Genomic DNA, 22,971 nt, shown 5'->3' on the forward strand with positions numbered 1-22,971 from the left:
ATCAGAGACTGTCCGCGGGGTAATGCGCGTCAAAATGGATGGGCTGAACGAAGGCGTGCCTGTCAGCATACCGCCCTGGAGCCACCCCCAAAGAGGAGGAAAAAGAAAAACAATAAGGTGCGGCCATAGCAGTTGGAGTTTGGCGACCTTCAGGAGCAGACATGGATGCTGCTGGAGCGCAACAAACGGAATCTTCTGAACCGGCCCAGGTTCTTCTCCCGGCAGGGAGCGAAGCGGCACAATCCTTACAGCGGGAAATATTGAATTTCTCCACCAGGAAGCCCCGGGTCTTGCACGGAGACTGGATGAGGCCCAGAAAGCGGCATCTGCTGCGTGGCAGGAAGAAATGCTGCTGCGCATCCGGACCCACCGCCAAGGAGCCAAAGCTCAGGAAGAAGTGGTGACAGTGGTCGCAAGCGGCCCAGAGGCGAGTGAGTGTGCTTCACCTGCCCCGGCTGCTGAGCCTACCGTGCCCGTACTGGACCTCAAGGCCGAGTATCTGCTGCCCGGTGTGGTCACCTGGGAGAAGGTCTTTGCCCCGGAGCTTCAAGCTTCTGCTATTGGCGGAGATCTACACTGCCGCCCAACTCCTGACTCGGAAGGACCTGAGTCTGCTGGGGTATCCACCGACCCCAACCCGGACTGGTCCGCACTTGCAGAGGACCCGCAGCAGCCCCTGCTGACACCACTGCCCGCACCGACAGTCACCTGGCCGGCGGCTGAGGAGTGGGCCTGGGACAACCAGGTAGGGGGAACTGATGGGCTTCCCCCAGGAGACCTGGGCTGAAGCGCGCAGGAGGAGCAAGCTGTGCCATCAGCAGATCCTCCAACTCGGCCAGGAGCAACGCCAGAGGGAGATCCACTGCGAGCGCCTCGAGGTGCGCACCAAGGCTGCAAAGTCCCGGGCCCGCCAGGAGGAGGCGACCCGTCCAAGCCCCCGTGTGGAAGGGCAAGTTGTCAGCTTCCACCATGAGGTGGGGTGGGGATTCATTCGGAGTTCCCAGCATGAGCACGACGTCTTCGTCAGCCAACGGGATGTCGAGCCGTGGCTGAAAAAAAAGAGACAACCTTGCCGGAACCTCTTCCCGGGTGACATAGTCACGTACATTCGTCACCACGGGGTGCGGGGGTGGTACGCCCTGGATGTCCACAAGGTGTCCGGGAGCGATGCCCCCTCGCGGTCGGCCTTAGAAGACCGGTCAGCCTCCGTCGGTAGGAATGAGCCATATCCCCGGAGGGGACACGAGAATTAAGCAGCCCCAGCGGCTGAAACTTGTTTAAAGTTATCATGTTTATGTTTTTATTTGCTCTCCCGGTATCTAGAGACATTTGTCCCTGCGGACTTGCAGCAGACAGGCTCCTAATCTGTAAATAGTTTGCATCTCTTTAGGTGCTCCTTATTGGTTTTATGTAAAACCGTGGCTATTTCTACCTCCGACCTCAGAAGAAAAACCTGTCTGGAGTGGCTCTCCTGGAGGTCCAATTCGGGATCTTCATGCCCTGCAGCCACCCCAGGGCCTATGTTGGGGGTTTGGGACAGGTCCCTCATGCTTCTGAACTGCCTTTTAGTCCTTGCACTTTAACCCGTCTGTCTGTGCATAAATGTCTCTGGATGATTATTGTACTTTTATATTTTTACATCTTTGTACTTTCATATTATATGCTGTTTGAAACGTTAAAGAAGAAGTGCCTCCCATAAAGGGAAGATTGTTTACTGTTATATATAAAAATACTGTACCAGGTATTACTCTCTTTGCAGCCCGTGGACATGCTGTGTTTCACCAGGGGGGAATGTGGCGCCCCTGAGGGTTCAACCGCAATAAGGATGCTGCACCTCTTTAATGGGTGTAGTGTTCCTCCTTTGAGGTAAGAACGGTGCGATGGTCAGGACTCCATCTCCACATCCAAAACCACACTTCTCCCACCAGAGGGGGCTAGTAGGCACCAGGTGCTGCCCCTACTGGAAATTGGGAGACTGGGGAACCAAGAGATAGGGGATCCAATTAGTGGGTGAGGGTGTAGGATTCACATTTTAGTGACACTTTAAATTTCATATTTAATACACAGCCATCTTGGTTCTGGGTTCTTTGATCGTGATCTCCCTCCCTGAGCGTGGATCCTGTGTGGACCTGCAGAGGATGGAGTCACGGCCCTCGTATCCTGGCCTTGGGTGGACGGGCAGGTTGCAGATAATGTATGTCTCAGCCCGGTCAAGGACCATGACCAAGAAGGCCTGGAGTTAGGAGTGTAGCTCCACCGCAAATGGATCCCGGGGGGATGCAGACGGAGTGGTATACGCCACCTGTCCTCGCTAACCTGATATATTCAGAGGGATTCCGGCTGCAAGAGGGGTACCAGCCCCCGACACCTGACCTTGCTACTCTATGTCCTGGTCAGGGAAGCCCGGTAGGCCCTGAGGATCCCACCGGGTAACGGAAGGAGCAGAGCTGCCACACGTACCCTTTTTCTGAGTGAAGTTCAGAGGGAGACCCGGCCTATCTACACACACACAGACAGGAAAGGACCCAGTCTGAAGTCAAGGAACACTCTGGTGCGGGGTTCTGATTGAACACTGGACTTACTCGGAGGAGACCACAGAACTCCGCGAGGAGCAGGGAGAAGCCTTTCAACTGGAATCTCCACCATGAGTAAAAACCCTGGAAGTTAACCCCTATGGCCACCGGACTCTTTATTCTGCATTACACCGCACTACGCAGCACCAGACCTCCTATACTACAACCCCCTCCATCCTGTCTCTCTGCCCTGAGGCCCTGCTCCACCTGTGGGAGTAGTACCAATGACGGCTGCCACAACATCCTGCCTCACCGGACTGCAGCAGTGCTGGTGGCCTTCACCAGGTGCCACAGGTGGCGTAGTCGAGATCAGTCACTCAACCCGGATAAGCCCATACCACGCTTTTTAATGTGACGGCCCTGGGCATGGAGCGTGTCCGGGCCACGGCTGCACCCCATCGACAACATAGGACCCGGCTCCGAGATTCCCATCTCCCAGGGTAGGGCTTCCAGCATCACACAACTGGCGTAGTCGGCAGGATCGCGTGCTCGCAGCAAAGGAAAGAATAACCCATTGCTACCCGGTACTGTGTGCCTTACACCTTAGACTGTCGTTTCCACTTAAAATGGCGCCGCCCAAGAAGAACAGATGCCATAGTGCATCAGAAAGACGGTCTCCTAACACTTCCTATCGTGGGCCAGGCTCCCACATGGCGCCAAAAGTGTGGACAGCCCCTTCCATCAGAGACTGTCCGCGGGGTAATGCGCGTCAAAATGGATGGGCTGAACGAAGGCGTGCCTGTCAGCATACCGCCCTGGAGCCACCCCCAAAGAGGAGGAAAAAGAAAAACAATAAGGTGCGGCCATAGCAGTTGGAGTTTGACGACCTTCAGGAGCAGACATGGATGTTGCTGGAGCGCAACAAACGGAATCTTCTGTACCGGCCCAGGTTCTTCTCCCGGCAGGGAGCGAAGCGGCACAATCCTTACAGCGGGAAATATTGAATTTCTCCACCAGGAAGCCCCGGGTCTTGCACGGAGACTGGATGAGGCCCAGAAAGCGGCATCTGCTGCGTGGCAGGAAGAAATGCTGCTGCGCATCCGGACCCACCGCCAAGGAGCCAAAGCTCAGGAAGAAGTGGTGACAGTGGTCGCAAGCGGCCCAGAGGTGAGTGAGTGTGCTTCACCTGCCCCGGCTGCTGAGCCTACCGTGCCCGTACTGGACCTCAAGGCCGAGTATCTGCTGCCCGGTGCGGTCACCTGGGAGAAGGTCTTTGCCCCGGAGCTTCAAGCTTCTGCTATTGGCGGAGATCTACACTGCCGCCCAACTCCTGACTCGGAAGGACCTGAGTCTGCTGGGGTATCCACCGACCCCAACCCGGACTGGTCCGCACTTGCAGAGGACCCGCAGCAGCCCCTGCTGACACCACTGCCCGCACCGACAGTCACCTGGCCGGCGGCTGAGGAGTGGGCCTGGGACAACCAGGTAGGGGGACCTGATGGGCTTCCCCCAGGAGACCTGGGCTGAAGCGCGCAGGAGGAGCAAGCTGTGCCATCAGCAGATCCTCCAACTCGGCCAGGAGCAACGCCAGAGGGAGATCCACTGCGAGCGCCTCGAGGTGCGCACCAAGGCTGCAAAGTCCCGGGCCCGCCAGGAGGAGGCGACCCGTCCAAGCCCCCGTGTGGAAGGGCAAGTTGTCAGCTTCCACCATGAGGTGGGGTGGGGATTCATTCGGAGTTCCGAGCATGATCACGACGTCTTAGTCAGCCAACGGGATGTCGAGCCGTGGCTGAAAAAAAAGAGACAACCTGGCCGGAACCTCTTCCCGGGTGACATAGTCACGTACATCCGCCACCACGGGGTGCGGGGGTGGTACGCCCTGGATGTCCACAAGGTGTCCGGGAGCGATGCCCCCTCGCGGTCGGCCTTAGAAGACCGGTCAGCCTCCGTCGGGAGGAATGAGCCATATCCCCGGAGGGGACACGAGAATTAAGCAGCCCCGGCGGCTGAAACTTGTTTAAAGTTATCATGTTTATGTTTTTATTTGCTCTCCCGGTATCTAGAGACATTTGTCCCTGCGGACTTGCAGCAGACAGGCTCCTAATCTGTAAATAGTTTGCATCTCTTTAGGTGCTCCTTATTGGTTTTATGTAAAACCGTGGCTATTTCTACCTCCGACCTCAGAAGAAAAACCTGTCTGGAGTGGCTCTCCTGGAGGTCCAATTCGGGATCTTCATGCCCTGCAGCCACCCCAGGGCCTATGCTGGGGGTTTGGGACAGGTCCCTCATGCTTCTGAACTGCCTTTTAGTCCTTGCACTTTAACCCGTCTGTCTGTGCATAAATGTCTCTGGATGATTATTGTACTTTTATATTTTTACATCTTTGTACTTTCATATTATATGCTGTTTGAAACGTTAAAGAAGAAGTGCCTCCCATAAAGGGAAGATTGTTTACTGTTATATATAAAAATACTGTACCAGGTATTACTCTCTTTGCAGCACGCGGACATGCTGTGTTTCACCAGGGGGGAATGTGGCGCCCCTGAGGGTTCAACCGCAATAAGGATGCTGCACCTCTTTAATGGGTGTAGTGTTCCTCCTTTGAGGTAAGAACGGTGCGATGGTCAGGACTCCATCTCCACATCCAAAACCACACTTCTCCCACCAGAGGGGGCTAGTAGGCACCAGGTGCTGCCCCTACTGGAAATTGGGAGACTGGGGAACCAAGAGATAGGGGATCCAATTAGTGGGTGAGGGTGTAGGATTCACATTTTAGTGACACTTTAAATTTCATATTTAATACACAGCCATCTTGGTTCTGGGTTCTTTGATCGTGATCTCCCTCCCTGAGCGTGGATCCTGTGTGGACCTGCAGAGGATGGAGTCACGGCCCTCGTATCCTGGCCTTGGGTGGACGGGCAGGTTGCAGATAATGTATGTCTCAGCCCGGTCAAGGACCATGACCAAGAAGGCCTGGAGCTTAGGAGTGTAGCTCCACCGCAAATGGATCCCGGGGGGATGCAAACGGAGTGGTATACGCCACCTGTCCTCGCCAACCTGATATATTCAGAGGGATTCCGGCTGCAAGAGGGGTACCGGCCCCCGACACCTGACCTTGCTACTCTATGTCCTGGTCAGGGAAGCCCGGTAGGCCCTGAGTATCCCACCGGGTAACGGAAGGAGCAGAGCTGCCACACGTACCCTTTTTCTGAGTGAAGTTCAGAGGGAGACCCGGCCTATCTACACACACACAGACAGGAAAGGACCCAGTCTGAAGTCAAGGAACACTCTGGTGCGGGGTTCTGATTGAACACTGGACTTACTCGGAGGAGACCACAGAACTCCGCGAGGAGCAGGGAGAAGCCTTTCAACTGGAATCTCCACCATGAGTAAAAACCCTGGAAGTTAACCCCTATGGCCTCCGGACTCTTTATTCTGCATTACACCGCACTACGCAGCACCAGACCTCCTATACTACAACCCCCTCCATCCTGTCTCTCTGCCCTGAGGCCCTGCTCCACCTGTGGGAGTAGTACCAATGACGGCTGCCACAACATCCTGCCTCACCGGACTGCAGCAGTGCTGGTGGCCTTCACCAGGTGCCACAGGTGGCGTAGTCGAGATCAGTCACTCAACCCGGATAAGCCCATACCACGTTTTTTAATGTGACGGCCCTGGGCATGGAGCGTGTCCGGGTCACGGCTGCACCCCATCGACAACATAGGACCCGGCTCCGAGATTCCCATCTCCCAGGGTAGGGCTTCCAGCATCACACAACTGGCGTAGTCGGCAGGATCGCGTGCTCGCAGCAAAGGAAAGAATAACCCATTGCTACCCGGTACTGTGTGCCTTACACCTTAGACTGTCGTTTCCACTTAAAATGGCGCCGCCCAAGAAGAACAGATGCCATAGTGCATCAGAAAGACGGTCTCCTAACACCTCCTATCGTGGGCCAGGCTCCCACATGGCGCCAAAAGTGTGGACAGCCCCTTCCATCAGAGACTGTCCGCGGGGTAATGCGCGTCAAAATGGATGGGCTGAACGAAGGCGTGCCTGTCAGCATACCGCCCTGGAGCCACCCCCAAAGAGGAGGAAAAAGAAAAACAATAAGGTGCGGCCATAGCAGTTGGAGTTTGGCGACCTTCAGGAGCAGACATGGATGCTGCTGGAGCGCAACAAACGGAATCTTCTGAACCGGCCCAGGTTCTTCTCCCGGCAGGGAGCGAAGCGGCACAATTCTTACAGCGGGAAATATTGAATTTCTCCACCAGGAAGCCCCGGGTCTTGCACGGAGACTGGATGAGGCCCAGAAAGCGGCATCTGCTGCGTGGCAGGAAGAAATGCTGCTGCGCATCCGGACCCACCGCCAAGGAGCCAAAGCTCAGGAAGAAGTGGTGACAGTGGTCGCAAGCGGCCCAGAGGCGAGTGAGTGTGCTTCACCTGCCCCCGCTGCTGAGCCTACCGTGCCCGTACTAGACCTCATGGCCGAGTATCTGCTGCCCGGTGCGGTCACCTGGGAGAAGGTCTTTGCCCCGGAGCTTCAAGCTTCTGCTATTGGCGGAGATCTACACTGCCGCCCAACTCCTGACTCGGAAGGACCTGAGTCTGCTGGGGTATCCACCGACCCCAACCCGGACTGGTCCGCACTTGCAGAGGACCCGCAGCAGCCCCTGCTGACACCACTGCCCGCACCGACAGTCACCTGGCCGGCGGCTGAGGAGTGGGCCTGGGACAACCAGGTAGGGGGACCTGATGGGCTTCCCCCGGGAGACCTGGGCTGAAGCGCGCAGGAGGAGCAAGCTGTGCCATCAGCAGATCCTCCAACTCGGCCAGGAGCAACGCCAGAGGGAGATCCACTGCGAGCGCCTCGAGGTGCACACCAAGACTGCAAAGACCCGGGCCCACCAGGAGGAGGCGACCCATCCAAGCCCCCGTGTGGAAGGGCAAGTTGTCAGCTTCCACCATGAGGTGGGGTGGGGATTCATTCGGAGTTCCCAGCATGAGCACGACGTCTTCGTCAGCCAACGGGATGTCGAGCCGTGGCTGAAAAAAAAGAGACAACCTGGCCGGAACCTCTTCCCGGGTGACATAGTCACGTACATCCGCCACCACGGGGTGCGGGGGTGGTACGCCCTGGATGTCCACAAGGTGTCCGGGAGCGATGCCCCCTCGCGGTCGGCCTTAGAAGAACGGTCAGCCTCCGTCGGGAGGAATGAGCCATATCCCCGGAGGGGACACGAGAATTAAGCAGCCCCGGCGGCTGAAACTTGTTTAAAGTTATCATGTTTATGTTTTCATTTGCTCTCCCGGTATCTAGAGACATTTGTCCCTGCGGACTTGCAGCAGACAGGCTCCTAATCTGTAAATAGTTTGCATCTCTTTAGGTGCTCCTTATTGGTTTTATGTAAAACCGTGGCTATTTCTACCTCCGACCTCAGAAGAAAAACCTGTCTGGAGTGGCTCTCCTGGAGGTCCAACTCGGGATCTTCATGCCCTGCAGCCACCCCAGGGCCTATGTTGGGGGTTTGGGACAGGTCCCTCATGCTTCTGAACTGCCTTTTAGTCCTTGCACTTTAACCCGTCTGTCTGTGCATAAATGTCTCTGTATGATTATTGTACTTTTATATTTTTACATCTTTGTACTTTCATATTATATGCTGTTTGAAACGTTAAAGAAGAAGTGCCTCCCATAAAGGGAAGATTGTTTACTGTTATATATAAAAATACTGTACCAGGTATTACTCTCTTTGCAGCCCGCGGACGTGCTGTGTTTCACCAGGGGGGAATGTGGCGCCCCTGAGGGTTCAACCGCCATAAGGATGCTGCACCTCTTTAATGGGGTGTAGTGTTCCTCCTTTGAGGTAAGAACGGTGCGATGGTCAGGACTCCATCTCCACATCCAAAACCACACTTCTCCCACCAGAGGGGGCTAGTAGGCACCAGGTGCTGCCCCTACTGGTAATTGGGAGACTGGGGAACCAAGAGATAGGGGATCCAATTAGTGGGTGAGGGTGTAGGATTCACATTTTAGTGACACTTTAAATTTCATATTTAATACACAGCCATCTTGGTTCTGGGTTCTTTGATCGTGATCTCCCTCCCTGAGCGTGGATCCTGTGTGGACCTGCAGAGGATGGAGTCACGGCCCTCGTATCCTGGCCTTGGGTGGACGGGCAGGTTGCAGATAATGTATGCCTCAGCCCGGTCAAGGACCATGACCAAGAAGACCCGGAGCTTAGGAGTGTAGCTCCACCGCAAATGGATCCCGGGGGGATGCAGACGGAGTGGTATACGCCACCTGTCCTCGCCAACCTGATATATTCAGAGGGATTCTGGCTGCAAGAGGGGTACCGGCCCCCGACACCTGACCTTGCTACTCTATGTCCTGGTCAGGGAAGCCCGGTAGGCCCTGAGGATCCCACCGGGTAACGGAAGGAGCAGAGCTGCCACACGTGCCCTTTTTCTGAGTGAAGTTCAGAGGGAGACCCGGCCTTTCTACACACACACAGACAGGAAAGGACCCAGTCTGATGTCAAGGAACACTCTGGTGCGAGGTCCTGATTGAACACTGGACTTACTCGGAGGAGACCGCAGAACTCCGCGAGGAGCAGGGAGAAGCCTTTCAACTGCAATCTCCACCATGAGTAAAAACCCTGGAAGTTAACCCCTATGGCCTCCGGACTCTTTATTCTGCATTACACCGCACTACGCAGCACCAGACCTCCTATACTACAACCCCCTCCATCCTGTCTCTCTGCCCTGAGGCCCTGCTCCACCTGTGGGGATTAGTACCAACGACGGCTGCCACAACATCCTGCCTCAGCGGACTGCAGCAGTGCTGGTGGCCTTCACCAGGTGCCACAGGTGGCATAGTTGAGATCAGCCACTCAACCCGGATAAGCCCGTACCACCCTTTTCAATGTGACGGCCCTGGGCAAGGAGCGCGTCCGGGACACGGCTGCACCCCATCGACAACATAGGACCCGTCTCCGAGTCCCCCATCTCCCTGGGTAGGGCTTCCAGCATCACACATAAGTACATCAGATCAGTTTTGAAACGTAAACCTTTTGGTATGCATGACTCTGGATTTTTAATAGTGTGCCTCCCATTAGAAGTGAACGTCTCTAGTTACCATGTCTAGAAGTTTTATTAATAGTGTTGAGCGAACATGCTCTACACTGCTCGGCACTCGCCCGAGCATCACGCTACTCGGGATGTTCGGCGAGCACCGAGCATTTCCGGGTTACTCGGGCGGTAGCTCGGGTCTCCGCCCTGCATGTTTGGCGCTTTTTACAGAGCCAATGAACATGCAGGGATTGCCAGCCAGTCACTGTAATGCCGCAGCCATGTTGGTTGTGGGCATTACAGTGATTGGCTGGCCGCACAGCGTCACCTCGAGTATTTAAAACCGGGCGCCGCCATCTTGGACACAGTCGCTCTGGATCAGACAGTGTAGGGACAGCGCTGCTGATTTAGGGAGAGATATAAACTGCAAAATAGTTAGTGTAGGGTCTGTAAAGGCTGCCAGATCAAACAAACAGTCCTTCTCAGGACTAATATCCATCCCAGATATCAGGCAGGCAGGCTGTATATGAGACGCAGTGGTTATATCATCAAACGCTGCATTACAGTCCTGTGTGCTGCTCCTGTTGCTGAAATTGCTGGACTGAGCTCCAGGTCTCAGGGGACAGGAAAAATCCTTTTTTTTTCATCTAAATCCTCTTTTCTTTTCCCTCCTTCACACTGTACAAATACCCATCTTATTAACATTTTGGTCCCCCCCCCCAAAAAAAAAGCGTGTCTCTGATTTTTCAAACACAAATATATCTGTTGAAAATAGTCAGGTGTAGGCTAGAGAAACAGAAGTGTTTAAATCTCTGTACTATCCAGTTTTGGGCCTTTGGTATCTAAAAAAACACAGTTTGAGTGTGTCGCTCACTGTTCAGCCGCAAATCTATATATTTAAAAAAGTCTGGTATACCCCAGTAAACAATAACTGTGGTTTTGTCATCCCACGGTAAAAAATCTCTATTTTTCAGGTTTTGGTATATTTTCCGTAAAGAAAAACAGTAGTGTCTCCTGACTGTTGTGACACAAAAATATTTCTGTTGAAAATAGTCTGGTGTAGGCCCGACAAATCCCAGTGTGGTTTTGCAGTTCCATGGGTCAAATCTCTGTGCTATCCAGTTTTGGGCCTTTGGTATCTAAAAAAACACAGTTTGAGTGTGTCGCTCTCTGTTCAGTCGCAAATCTATATATTTAAAAAAGTCTGTTATATACCCCAGTAAACAATAACTGTGGTTTTGCCATCCCACGGTAAAAAATCTCAATTATTCAGGTTTTGGTATATTTTCCGTAAAGAAGAACAGTAGTGTCTCCTGACTGTTGTGACACAAAAATATATCTGTTGAAAATAGTCTGGTGTAGGCCCGACAAATCCCAATGTGGTTTTGCAGTTCCACGGGTCAAATCTCTGTACTATCCAGTTTTGGGCCTTTTGTATCTAAAAAAACACAGTTTTAGTGTGTCGCTCACTGTTCAGCCGCAAATCTATATATTTAAAAAAGTCTGGTATACCCCAGTAAACAATAACTGTGGTTTTGCCATCCCACGGTAAAAAATCTCTATTATTCAGGTTTTGTTATTTTTTACGTAAAGAAAAACAGTAATAGTTTCTCCCTGATTGTTCAGATTGTTTAAAAGAGTCGGGTGTAGGCCAGAGAAATAGAACTGTGGTTTTCCTCTTCCACTGTTCTAATATACTTTTTATGACCCTTTTTCCATTGATAGTGCAAGTGTAAGCTATTTTACTTCCTTTACAATGGGCAAGGCGCGTGGCAAGGGACATGGAAGTGGATGTTCTGGTGATGGTTCGTGCAGAGGACGGGACCGTGGACAAGGTGAAAATGTGCCCAAACCAACAGCCACATCTTCTCGCTCCCACTTCTTGACTGAATTACTAGGGAAGCACAGAACAACACCAGTATTGAGAACTGATCAGGGTGAACAGGTTATTAATTGGATAGCAGATAATACTTCCAGTTACGTGGGTACCACCACCTCCGGTTTGTCTTCCACACAGTCAACTCTTATTAGCCGTGAGTCTCGACCGCATACTCCTCCTCACCCTGATGCTCCTTCCTCCCACCATGCCGAGTGTCGTCAGACAGCAATTGATCCCACACTTGGAAACTCTGAAGAGCTGTTCACTGGTCCATTTCCATATTTGTGCCCCTTGCCTGATACGCTGGAAGTGGTGGAAGAGGAGATCCCATGTAGCGATGCCCAAATATTTGAACAGCCACGGCCACAGGAAGTCGACGCTGGCAATTTGTCACAAGAGGTGGATGATGATGAGACACAATTGCCAGGAAGTGAGGAGGAGCATCGTGGTGCGCAAGTGGAAGAGGAGGAGGTGGTGGATGATCTAGTAACTGACCCAACGTGGCAGGAGGACATGCAGAGTGAGGCCAGCAGCACACAGGGGGAGGGAGGCAGAGTACCCCAACAGGCAGGAAGAAGCAGTGTGGTGGCCGCAGACAGAAGGCGGGCAACCGTTCCCCATAACACCAACACGAGGGACGTTGCCAGTACAAGCGGTAGGTCTTCCAGAGTCTGGAATTTTTTTAAAGACTCTGCTGATAACCCCAAAAAGGCCATATGTTCCACCTGCCATGCCAGCATCAGCAGGGGTGACAAAACTACCAGCCTGACCACCACCAGCATGATCAGGCACATGGCAGCAAAGCACCCGACTTTGTGGGGCGAAACCCAGGGTCCACGACCAGTGTCAGCGGGTGTCACCACTGCTTCTTCCACTGTTGTGCGTGCAATAGAACCCCCTGTTGTGTGTGCAAGGCAATCCCCTGTCGATACAGCATGTAAAGATGCCCCCTCCTCTCAGTCTTCACTTGTTATGGCAGTTTCTCAAGAAACAGCATCAACGTCCACGTCCATGTCCCACCACAGTGTTCAATTGTCCATATCCCAGACCTTTGAACGAAAGCGGAAATTCGCAGCTAACGCCCCACAGGCCACAGTCCTAAATTCGCACATTTCACGACTGCTTGCGTTGGAAATGCTGCCTTTTAGGCTGGTGGAGACTGAATCCTTCTGCAATCTTATGGCGGTGGCCGTCCCTCGGTACTCGGTCCCCAGCCAACACTATTTTGCCCGGTGTGCCATCCCCACACTACACAAGTACGTGTCCCAAAGCATCTGCCGTGCCCTCAACAACGCAGTTACTGGGAGAGTCCACCTGACAACGAACACGTGGACAAGTGCTTGTGGCCAGGGACGGTACATCTCTCTGACGGCACACTGGGTAAACATAGTGGAAGCCGGGACACAGTCGGTCCTTGGGACGGAACACGTCCTCCCCACACCGAGGATTGCGGGCCCTATGTCAGTCATAGTTGCCCCCACAGTGTATAGCTCCTGCGCATCATCCTTCTCCTCCTCCTCCTCATGTTCAGCCTCCATCTCAGATATCACCACATCAGTTACAAGCTGGAAGCACTGCAGTACTGCCTCTGCCAAGCGGCAACAGGCTGTGCTGAAACTCATAAGCTTAGGTGATAAACATCACACTGCTTGTGAGTTGTGGACAGCTGTGAAAGAGCAGGCAGATCTGTGGCTGAGACCGCTGAACCTACATCCCGGCATGGTCGTGTGTGACAATGGCCGTAACCTGGTGGCGGCTCTGAGGTGAGGTGAGATCGCACACGTACCATGCCTGGCTCATGTGCTTAACCTAGTGGTTCAGCGGTTTCTTAAATCGTACCCCGAGTTGCCAGATCTGCTCGTGAAAGTACGCCGCCGGTCAGCTCATTTTCCCAAGTTGGATACAGCTTCCGCCGCCCTTGCTGTGTTGCAGCAGCGTTTGCAGCTTCCGGCACACCGACTGGTGTGTGATGTCCCCACACTTTGGAACTCTACCCTCTACATGTTGCAAAGGATTTGTGAGCAGAAGAGAGCAGTTGTGGAGTACCAGATGCAACAAGGCCGTCGATATTCAGGTCAGACTTCATACATAAGACCTCAGGAGTGGACCTGGATGTCTGACATATGTACCATCCTGACAAACTTTGAGGAGGCCACCAAGAAGGTGAGTGGCGATGACGCCATCATTAGTGTCAGCATCCCACTTGTCTGTCTTTTGCAAAGCTCTCTGCAGAGAATTAAAGAGGAGGCATTGCAGCCAGAATATGATGAGATGGATCAAGAAGCCGTAGTGGGCGATTACACATGGCTCAGCCTCATCTCATCCCAACGTGCATTGGGGGACAATGAGGGAGAGGAGGAGGAGGAGGAGGAAGAACAGGAGCTGCTATCATGCGCTGTAGATGGTAGTACCTGTACAAGTGTCATACCGTCGGTTCAGTGTGGGTGGCCTGAGGACAGGGGGGAGGAGGAGGAGAAGGAGGAGGAGGAGAGCATGGTCAGTCGTCATCTTGGTGAGGACACGGAAATCTTGCCCGTTACCAGTCTGGCACGCATGGCTGACTTTATGTTACGCTGCCTTAACCGTGACCCTCGCGTTGTCAAAATGTTGGGTGACAGTCATTACTGGTTTTTGACACTTTTAGACCCCCGCTACAAGGAGAACTTTTACTCTCTTATTCCTGAGGTGGAGAGGTCTACAAAAATGGGGCAGTACCAGAAGGCCCTTGCTGCAGAACTCTTAAAAAATTTCCATCTGAACACGCTAGCGGCAGAGGTCACAGTTCGTTGCCCAACCAAGGCGTACAGGCGAGAGAGATGCAACTCCAATCCAGCAGAGGCAGGGGAACACTGTCAACGTTCTGGGACAGATTTCTGACACCCGCCCAGCTTACAGGCCCTGAGGCACGGGGTACTCTCACAAGGAGTGGAATGTTTCAAAAGATGGTGAAGGAGTACCTTGCTGACCGTACCAGCGTCCTCCGTGATTACTCTGCGCCTTTTAATTATTGGGTATCCAAGCTGGACACTTGGAATGAACTCGCTCTGTACGCCTTGGAGGTCCTGGCCTGCCCTGCCACAAGCGTGTTATCGGAGCGTGTTTTTAGTGCCGCTGGGGGAATTATAACTGATAAGCGCACTCGCCTGTCAACTGACAATGCTGACGAGCTGACCCTTATCAAAATGAACAAGGGCTGGATTGGGCCAGACTTCTCATCACCACCAAATGACAGCAGAGTAACATAAAGTCAAATCCACTGTGTTATTTCGGGAGGTGTATTCACATGCACCGCTTCACACCCACACATGGGTATATGCTTCCTCATTTCGGCTGTTTTTTGTTCTTCTCCTTATCCTCAGCCTGCACCACCACTATACCACCAGGGTGCCAGCATTGCAAGTTCCTCCGTCCTTATTTTTGTCAGCTTTTGTTTGGAAGGCATAAGCAAAGACTGTGGGAGACCCACTCCCCAATAATGGGACTTATGTTTGTAATATGCTGTACTGCATGGCTCTTGTAAGGGGCATTGCAAGTTGCTCCATCCTAATTTTTGGAAGCTTTTGCTTGGAAGGTATAAGCAAATCCTATGGGAGACCCACTCCCCAATAATGGGACTTATGTTTGTAATATGCTGTACTGCATGGCTCTTGTAAGGGGCATTGCAAGTTGCTCCGTCCTAATTTTTGGAAGCTTTTGCTTGGAAGGCATAAGCAAATCCTATGGGAGACCCACTCCCCAATAATGGACTTATGTTTGTAATATGCTGTACTGCATGGTTCTTGTAAGGGGCATTGCAATTTGCTCCGTCCTAATTTTTGGAAGCTTTTGCTTGGAAGGCCTAAGCAAATACTATGGGAGACCCACTCCCCAATAATGAGACTTATGTTTGTAATATGCTGTACTGCATGGCTCTTGTAAGGGGCATTGCAAGTTGCTCCATCCTAATTTTTGGAGGCTTTTGCTTGGAAGGCATAAGCAAATCCTATGGGAGACCCACTCCCCAATAATGGGACTTATGTTTGTAATATGCTGTACTGCATGGCTCTTGTAAGGGGCAGTGCAAGTTGCTCCGTCCTAATTTTCGGAAGCTTTTGCTTGGAAGGCATAAGCAAATCCTATGGGAGACCCACTCCCTAATAATGGGAATAATGTTTTTAATATGCTGTACTGCATGGCTCTTGTGAGGGGCATTGTAAGTTCCTCCGTCCTAATTTTTGGCAGCTTTTGCTTGGAAGGCATAAGCAAATCCTATGGGAGACCCACTCCCCCATAATGGACTTGTGTTTGTAATATGTTGTACTGCATGGCTCTTGTAAGGGGCATTGCAAGTTGCTCCGTCCTAATTTTTGGAAGCTTTTGCTTGGAAGGCATAAGCAAATCCTAAGGGAGACCACCTCCCCAATAATGGACTTATGTTTGTAATATGCTGTACTGCATGGTTCTTGTAAGGGGCATTGCAATTTACTCCGCCCTTATTTTTGGAAGCTTTTGCTTGGAAGGCATAAGCAAATACTATGGGAGACCCACTCCCCAATAATGGGACTTATGTTTGTAATATGCTGTACTGCATGGCTCTTGTAAGGGGCATTGCAAGTTGCTCCATCCTAATTTTTGGAAGCTTTTGCTTGGAAGGCATAAGCAAATCCTAAGGGAGACCCACTCCCCAATAATGGAACTTATGTTTGCAATATGCTGTACTGCATGGTTCTTGTAAGGGGCATTGCAAGTTGCTCCGTCCTAATTTTTGGAAGCTTTTGCTTGGAAGGCATAAGCAAATACTATGGGAGACCCACTCCCCAATAATGGGACTTATGTTTGTAATATGCTGTACTGCATGGCTCTTGTAAGGGGCATTGCAGTTCCTCATAATTTTTGGAAAGCCTTCCATTCACTGCTTAGGCCAACAGTGCACAGGAGACCCAGTTGCTATAAATGGAAAAAAAGGTTTAGTTAAGGCCCTCTGACCTCCATGTCATTTCCAAGGGGCATTGGAGTGCCACGAAATTTTTGGTAGGCATTGCACTCACTGTATGCCCTATAACTGTGTAGCCGAACCGCTCCTTTTGTTACAGAAACATATCCTACAAGACATATCTGGTTGACTCGCCTGATATTGATGTGAATGGTCCCTGTTCCTCCTGCTCTTTCTCCTTTGCCACTACCTCATACATCATTTATCACCTGAAGCTTTGTTTTAACAGGAGTCACAGAACTTGGATAGTAGCAGGAAAACATCCAGCAATCCTCGGAGGAGGTAGGACATGCGCCAAAACGCTGACCACCTCAGGCCTAGCCGGTACTACATACATTCGCTTGCATTCCAACAAAATAAAGCAGATGCTAACTTCTATCATCCTCATCATGCTCCTCACCTTGGCACTCTCAACTCCCCTGATGGAGAAGCCAGGGCCCACCGGAGGAATCTGGTTGTCTGGTGGGCTCGGCCAATGCTGCCCTAAAGCAGGCCAGGCTAAGAAAAGTGTGGGAAAGGTTACCGGGACAAATAGGGGTGGCTGGGGACCGAGTATGGACACCCGGCCGCCCCCTGGAGGCTGGGGAGCTAGCGGGGACATCCGGGCACTGGGTGGCTGGGGACTGAGTATGGATACCAGGCCGCCGACGCAGCCATGGCGTGGTGGCCATATTCCGCCTCCACTTGCCTAAAAGGCCCAATTTAAAGTGCAAGCAAGCAAGCAGTATGGTATTGCAGCCTGGGGGTGGGTGGGTGGCAGGCTGCATACTTGCGCTTGCATTACAAGGAATGGGAGAGGTACACTGCCCTGGGACAAGGACTTGAACGGGGATAGTTGCAAGTCTGCAACGACAGGTGCAGGATGGGAGGCATCTTTGCATGTACCATGAACAGGGGATTGGCATGCACACACTACAGCGGAATAGTCTCTCCTTCCCACTAAATGCACTGGGGAGGGCACAGGTAATGTTTTGGTATACGCGCTTAATCTTATGTATAAGGCACACCAGGACAAATAGGGGCGGCTGGGGACTGAGTATGGATACCTCACTGCCGAAGCAGCCATGAGGTAGTGGCCAGCTTCAGCCTCCTCCAAACTAAAAGGCCCCATTTCAAGTGCAAGCTAGCAGTATGGCATTGCAGTCTGGGGGTGGGTGGGTGGCAGGCTGCACACTTACACTTGCATTAAAAGAAAACAAAGCAGATGCTAACTTCTGTTATCATCATCATGCTCCTCAGCTTGGCACTCTCAACTCCCCTGATGGAGAAGCCAGGGCCCACCGGAGGAGTCTGGTTCTCTGGTGGGCTCGTCCAGTGCTGCCCTAAAGCAGGCCGGGCTAAGAAAAGTGTGTGGGGGGATGTTCCAAGGAGAAATAGGGGCGGCTGGGGACCGTTTATGGAGACTCGGCTGCCCCCAGGCGGCTAGGAACCGTGTGTGGACACCCGGCCGCGGGGCGGCTGGGGACCGAGCATGGACACCCGGCCGCCGGGCGGCTGAGGACTGAGTATGGATTCCAGGCCACCAACGCAGCCATGTCGTGGTGGCCAGATTCTGCCTCCACATGCCTGAAAGGCCCAATTTCAAGTGCAAGCAAGCAAGCAGTATAGTATTGCAGCCTGGGGGTGGGTGGGTGACAGGCTGCATACTTGCGCTTGTATTACAAGGAATGGGGGAGGTACAATTGAACACTGCCCTGGGACTAGAACTTGCACGGGGATAGTTGCAAGTCTGCATCTTCTGATGCGGCAAGGATCACTTATGATGGGCACACTTTTAGACAGTGACCTGCGTGTCAGAGATTCTTCCAGGGGTCTTCCCAATGCTGTTCCCATGTCTTTTCAGCACTTTATGCATGTGTCACACAGCAGATGGCCAGATAAGGTTGTAAAATGTTAAAATGATATTTCCCGGTGAATGCATTTGTCAGAGTTGAAAGCAATACAAAAGTGCAAAAACGCATAAAAAATGCTATTTGTGAACATAGCCCAAGGTGTGGAGGAGTATTTTTGTTTTTGGTTATTTATTTTACCTTATACACAAGTCTTTACCCTGGGAAAGAAATTCCTTAACATATTTCACAGGAAAACAGTTTCAGTTTCGTTTTTGAACGTTTTATTGTGAGCCCTTAAAAGTGGCTTAATACCTCTGACCACGTTGTTGACAGCATTGACCTGGGGGTCAGAAATGCTTCCTGGGGCGATCCCCATGCTGTCCCCATCTCATTTGAGCACTGTCACTATCGTTTTGGGCACTTGTTAGGCTTTTAAAAGACTGCCGGGGGTGCCACCGCAAAAATGCTCGGGTCTCCCATAGACTAACATTGGGCTCGTTGCTCGGGTCGTGCACCCGAGTATCACGGAGAGCTCGGCCTGAGCTTCGAGCACCCGAGCATTTTAGTGCTCGATCAACACTATTTATTAACTTTTTTTATTTCTTGTATACTATAGTGAGTTAAATAAACAGAGTGCATTTACAAAAATATGTCTGGATGCCCCTTATTACATGGTTGAGAAACATAACTATGTTCTGATAAGTGTTTTTACAATTTTCTTAGTATTCCCAGTCTAGTTTTTTTGCATTCATGGCAATTAATAGAATAATCAGTATATGTTGTGTTGCTTTTTATAAATGATTTGCTATCATTAATTTTGATTAAACAAAGAAAATGGCCTAACAAGGTACTACGGACACTTCAATTTATATGAAAAAAAACAAAGAGAGAAGGAAGTTGATGCCTAATCAGAGTAAATTCAAAAATGTCTTTATTGGTACAAAGAGACAGAAAAAAACACTTAAAATAGGGTAAAAACGAATGCAGAGTCTGCTACATGCCTCTGGATTGTAAAGAAATAGCCACTCCAACAGGCCTAATCTCAACAGGGAAATACCTGAGGATAAGTACGTTACTCAGTAGAAAGGACCAAGTCGTAAACCAATGTATATATACATGCACAAACTCATAAATAATAAAAGGTACCACATATGGCCATGTCATTAAATACTGTTATCTTATACTCATAATAGATTGGATTCTAAATGGAAAACAAGCCCATATTTTGGCTATGTGCCCACGTTGCAGAAATGAAGCAGAAAATTTCTGCTTCATTTCTGCATGTCCTCTCCCGGAAAAACGCATGCGGAATTCCGCACGCGTTTATCGTGCGTTTATCGTACGTTTTCCACAGGCGGAATTGCCTTGCGTCTTTTATTGCATTGCAAAGGCAATTATGCTTGCGGAAACGCAAAATTAATGGACATGCTGCGAATTTTTCCGCGCATCAAAAACACTGCGGAAAAATCCGCAGCATGGGCATAGGACTTGCGGAATCCCCATGGGGACCGTGGGGGGCGGATTAACTAGTGTTTCACAAGCGTTTACGCTGCGGATATTCCGCAGCATATACGCTTGAAAAATGCTACGTGGGCACATACCCTTGAAGTAGATTTGTATCTTACCACAGATCATTTATAAAGTGCCATACTGCAAATTCATTATGAAGTGCTATACAGAAAAAAGTACCACTTAAATAGTTGGCATAGATGGGTTGTATTAACATTAATAATTAGATACATTAATTTCTTTGAACAGCATTAAGGCAAGGCATAAATAATGTGCATATAGAATAGGCTATTAAATACAACGTGATTAGTAGCAAATACAAACAAAAGAATTGGCAGGCACAGCTCAATAATTAGATATGTATACACAATGCGTGTAGCTGCTAACCAGCAGCTTCGTCAGGGTTAGCAGCAACAAGCATTGGATCCACACACCTTGCAGGTAACTATATGTATTTACCCCATATATGCCATTCATCTGATTAGGCCACCTGTTACCGCACATATTGACTGTATACTAATATATTAGTGGTGTGGTAGATTTTTGATCTGGGGTGTTGTCCTGGTTTATTTTACCTGGACTTAACATATTAGGGATATTTCACAGTGCCTGCAAAGTTAAGAGGTCTTGTACACCCTTTGGTTACCATGTCCATACCTCTTGGTTTATAACACCATCTGCACATGATATGTGTTTTAATTGTTTTTAAATTTCGCTTGTGTTTTGCTTGTGTATCGTTAATAAAGATTTTTGATATTTTTTCATTATACTTGGGAGTGCACGGCTTTTGTTTTGCCCAATGTCTTTTTCTCTTCTCCATATGACCTGATTAGTAGCACTCGCCCCAATGCGTGTTTCACGTCTAGCTTCTTCCTGGGGTGTGATATATATACATGAAAAGAAAATGAGTGAATATGTGAAGACAGTATAGTACAGTCCCACATACATAGCATATGTATCTAAAGGGTAACAAGCCCATATGAACACACACAGGTGCTTCTCACAAAATTAGAATATCATCAAAAAGATAATTTATTTCAGTTCTTCAATTCAAAAAGTGACACTCATATATTATATATTTCTGTTAAGGTTGATGATTACGGCTTGCAGCCAATGAAAAACACAAAAGTCATTATCTCAATAAATTAGAATAATTAACAAAAAACACTTGCAAAGGCTTCCGAAGCATTTAAAAAGTTCCCTTAGTCTGTTTCAGTAGACTCCACAATCATGGGGAAGACTGCTGACTTGACAGATGTCCAGAAGGCAGTTATTGATACACTCCACAAGAAGGGTAAGCCACAAAAGGTCATTGCTAAAGAAGCTGGTTGTTCACAGAGTGCTGAATCCAAGCATATTAATGGAAAGTTAAGTGGAAAGAAAAAGTGTGGTAGAAAAAGGTGCACAAGCAACTGGGATAACTCCTGCCTTAAAAAGGATTCTTAAGAAAAGGTCATTCAAAAATGTTGGGGAGATTCACATGGAGTGGACTGCTGCTAGAGTCATTGCTTCAAGAGCCACCACACACAGACGTATCCAAGACATGGGCTTCAAGTGTCTCATTCCTTGTGTCAAGCCACTAAGGACCAATAGACAACACCAGAAGCATCTTAACTGGGCCAAGGAGAAAAAGACCTGGACTGTTGCTCAGTGGTACAAGGTGTTGTTTCCAGATGAAAATAAATTTTGCATTTCATTTGGAAATCAAGGTCCCAAAGTCTGGAGGAAGAGTGGAGAGGCACACAATCCAAGCTGCTTGAGGTCCAGCGTGAAGTTTCCACAATGAGTGATGGTTTGGGGAGCAATGTCATCTGCTGGTGTAGGTTTACTGTGTTTTATCAATACCAAAGTCAGCGCAGCCGTCTACCAGAAAATTTTAGAGCACTTCATGCTTCCCTCTGCCAACAAGCTTTTTGGAGATGGAAATTTCATTCTCCAGCAGGTCTTGGCACCCATCCACACTGCCAAAAGTACCAATACCTGGTTTAAAAACAACAGTATCGCTGTGCTTGATTGGCCAGCAAACTCACCTGGTAATGTCAAGAGGAAGATGAGCGACAGCAGACCGAACAATGCAGACAAGCTGAAGGCTGCTATCAAAGCAACCTGGGCTTCCATAATATCTCAGCAGTACCACACGCTGATCGCCTCCATGCCACGCCGCATTGATGCAGTAACTGATGCCAACATTTTGGATTTTAAAAACATTTTTCAAGCTGTTGTTATGAAGTATTCTAATTTACTGAGATAATGACTTTTGTGTTTTCATTGGCTGTAAGCCATAATCATCAACATTAATAGAAACAAACACTTGAAATAGATCACTCTGTTTGCAATGACTCTATATAATATATGAGTTTCACTTTTGGTATTGAAGAACTGAAATAAATTAACTTTTTGATGATATTCTAATTTTGTGAGAAGCACTTGTATGTGTATGTGTAAGAAAAGAGGGGAAAAATTGAATATGTGTAAATGGGGAAGAGTGAAGGGTTATAAAATAATATGGCAAAAAACAAGATACCTAGAAAAAGTTTTTTGACATATTACATAATATATATGCATAGAACTATAGCCATTACCATTCAAATCCATGAATACGCAAGTACTTGTGCAGTAAGCCCTATACACCTATCAAGATTCTCGCATTAATGGGGTAATCCTGTCTTGGGTAAACCCTTGTATTTTTATGTACAGATCCTATGCTAATACATAAATCAGCATCCACATTAGAACAATTTGTAAGTATCACCATAATGTATTCTCTTTATAATATAGTCCTGAAGACAATGAATGGACTTGACAATGGCAAGGTCCCAAAGGTCAAGCAGAAAACCAGAGAAGAGAACATCCAAGGCTGAAGCTCCAGGAGAAAAACACAGCCCCACAAGACAGCCAGTGTACTAGAACGAAGAAGGAAAATAAAGAGTCTCACAGCAAATAAGTGAATGACTCCAAAGATTCTAAAAAGACTTAAAAAATATTAAGAATTGAGATTCCTCGGTGGTTGTTACCTTTTAATGGCTAACTGAAAAGATGGTAACAAATAGCAAGGTTTCGAGACTACTCTTCATCAGGCACAGAATAACACAAAATCTGAAGAATCACATATTTATACACAGCAGGGCACAAGAATAATGCAATAGATGAGACAAGTGACATGGAGCAGAACTATGAGTATTGGAGGGGGGAGAAAGAGTT

Source organism: Phyllobates terribilis, unplaced genomic scaffold, assembly GCF_046119375.1.
Source record: "Phyllobates terribilis strain yellow unplaced genomic scaffold, ASM4611937v1 Scaffold_3__8_contigs__length_932513732, whole genome shotgun sequence".
NCBI classification, from domain to species: Eukaryota; Metazoa; Chordata; class Amphibia; order Anura; family Dendrobatidae; genus Phyllobates; species Phyllobates terribilis.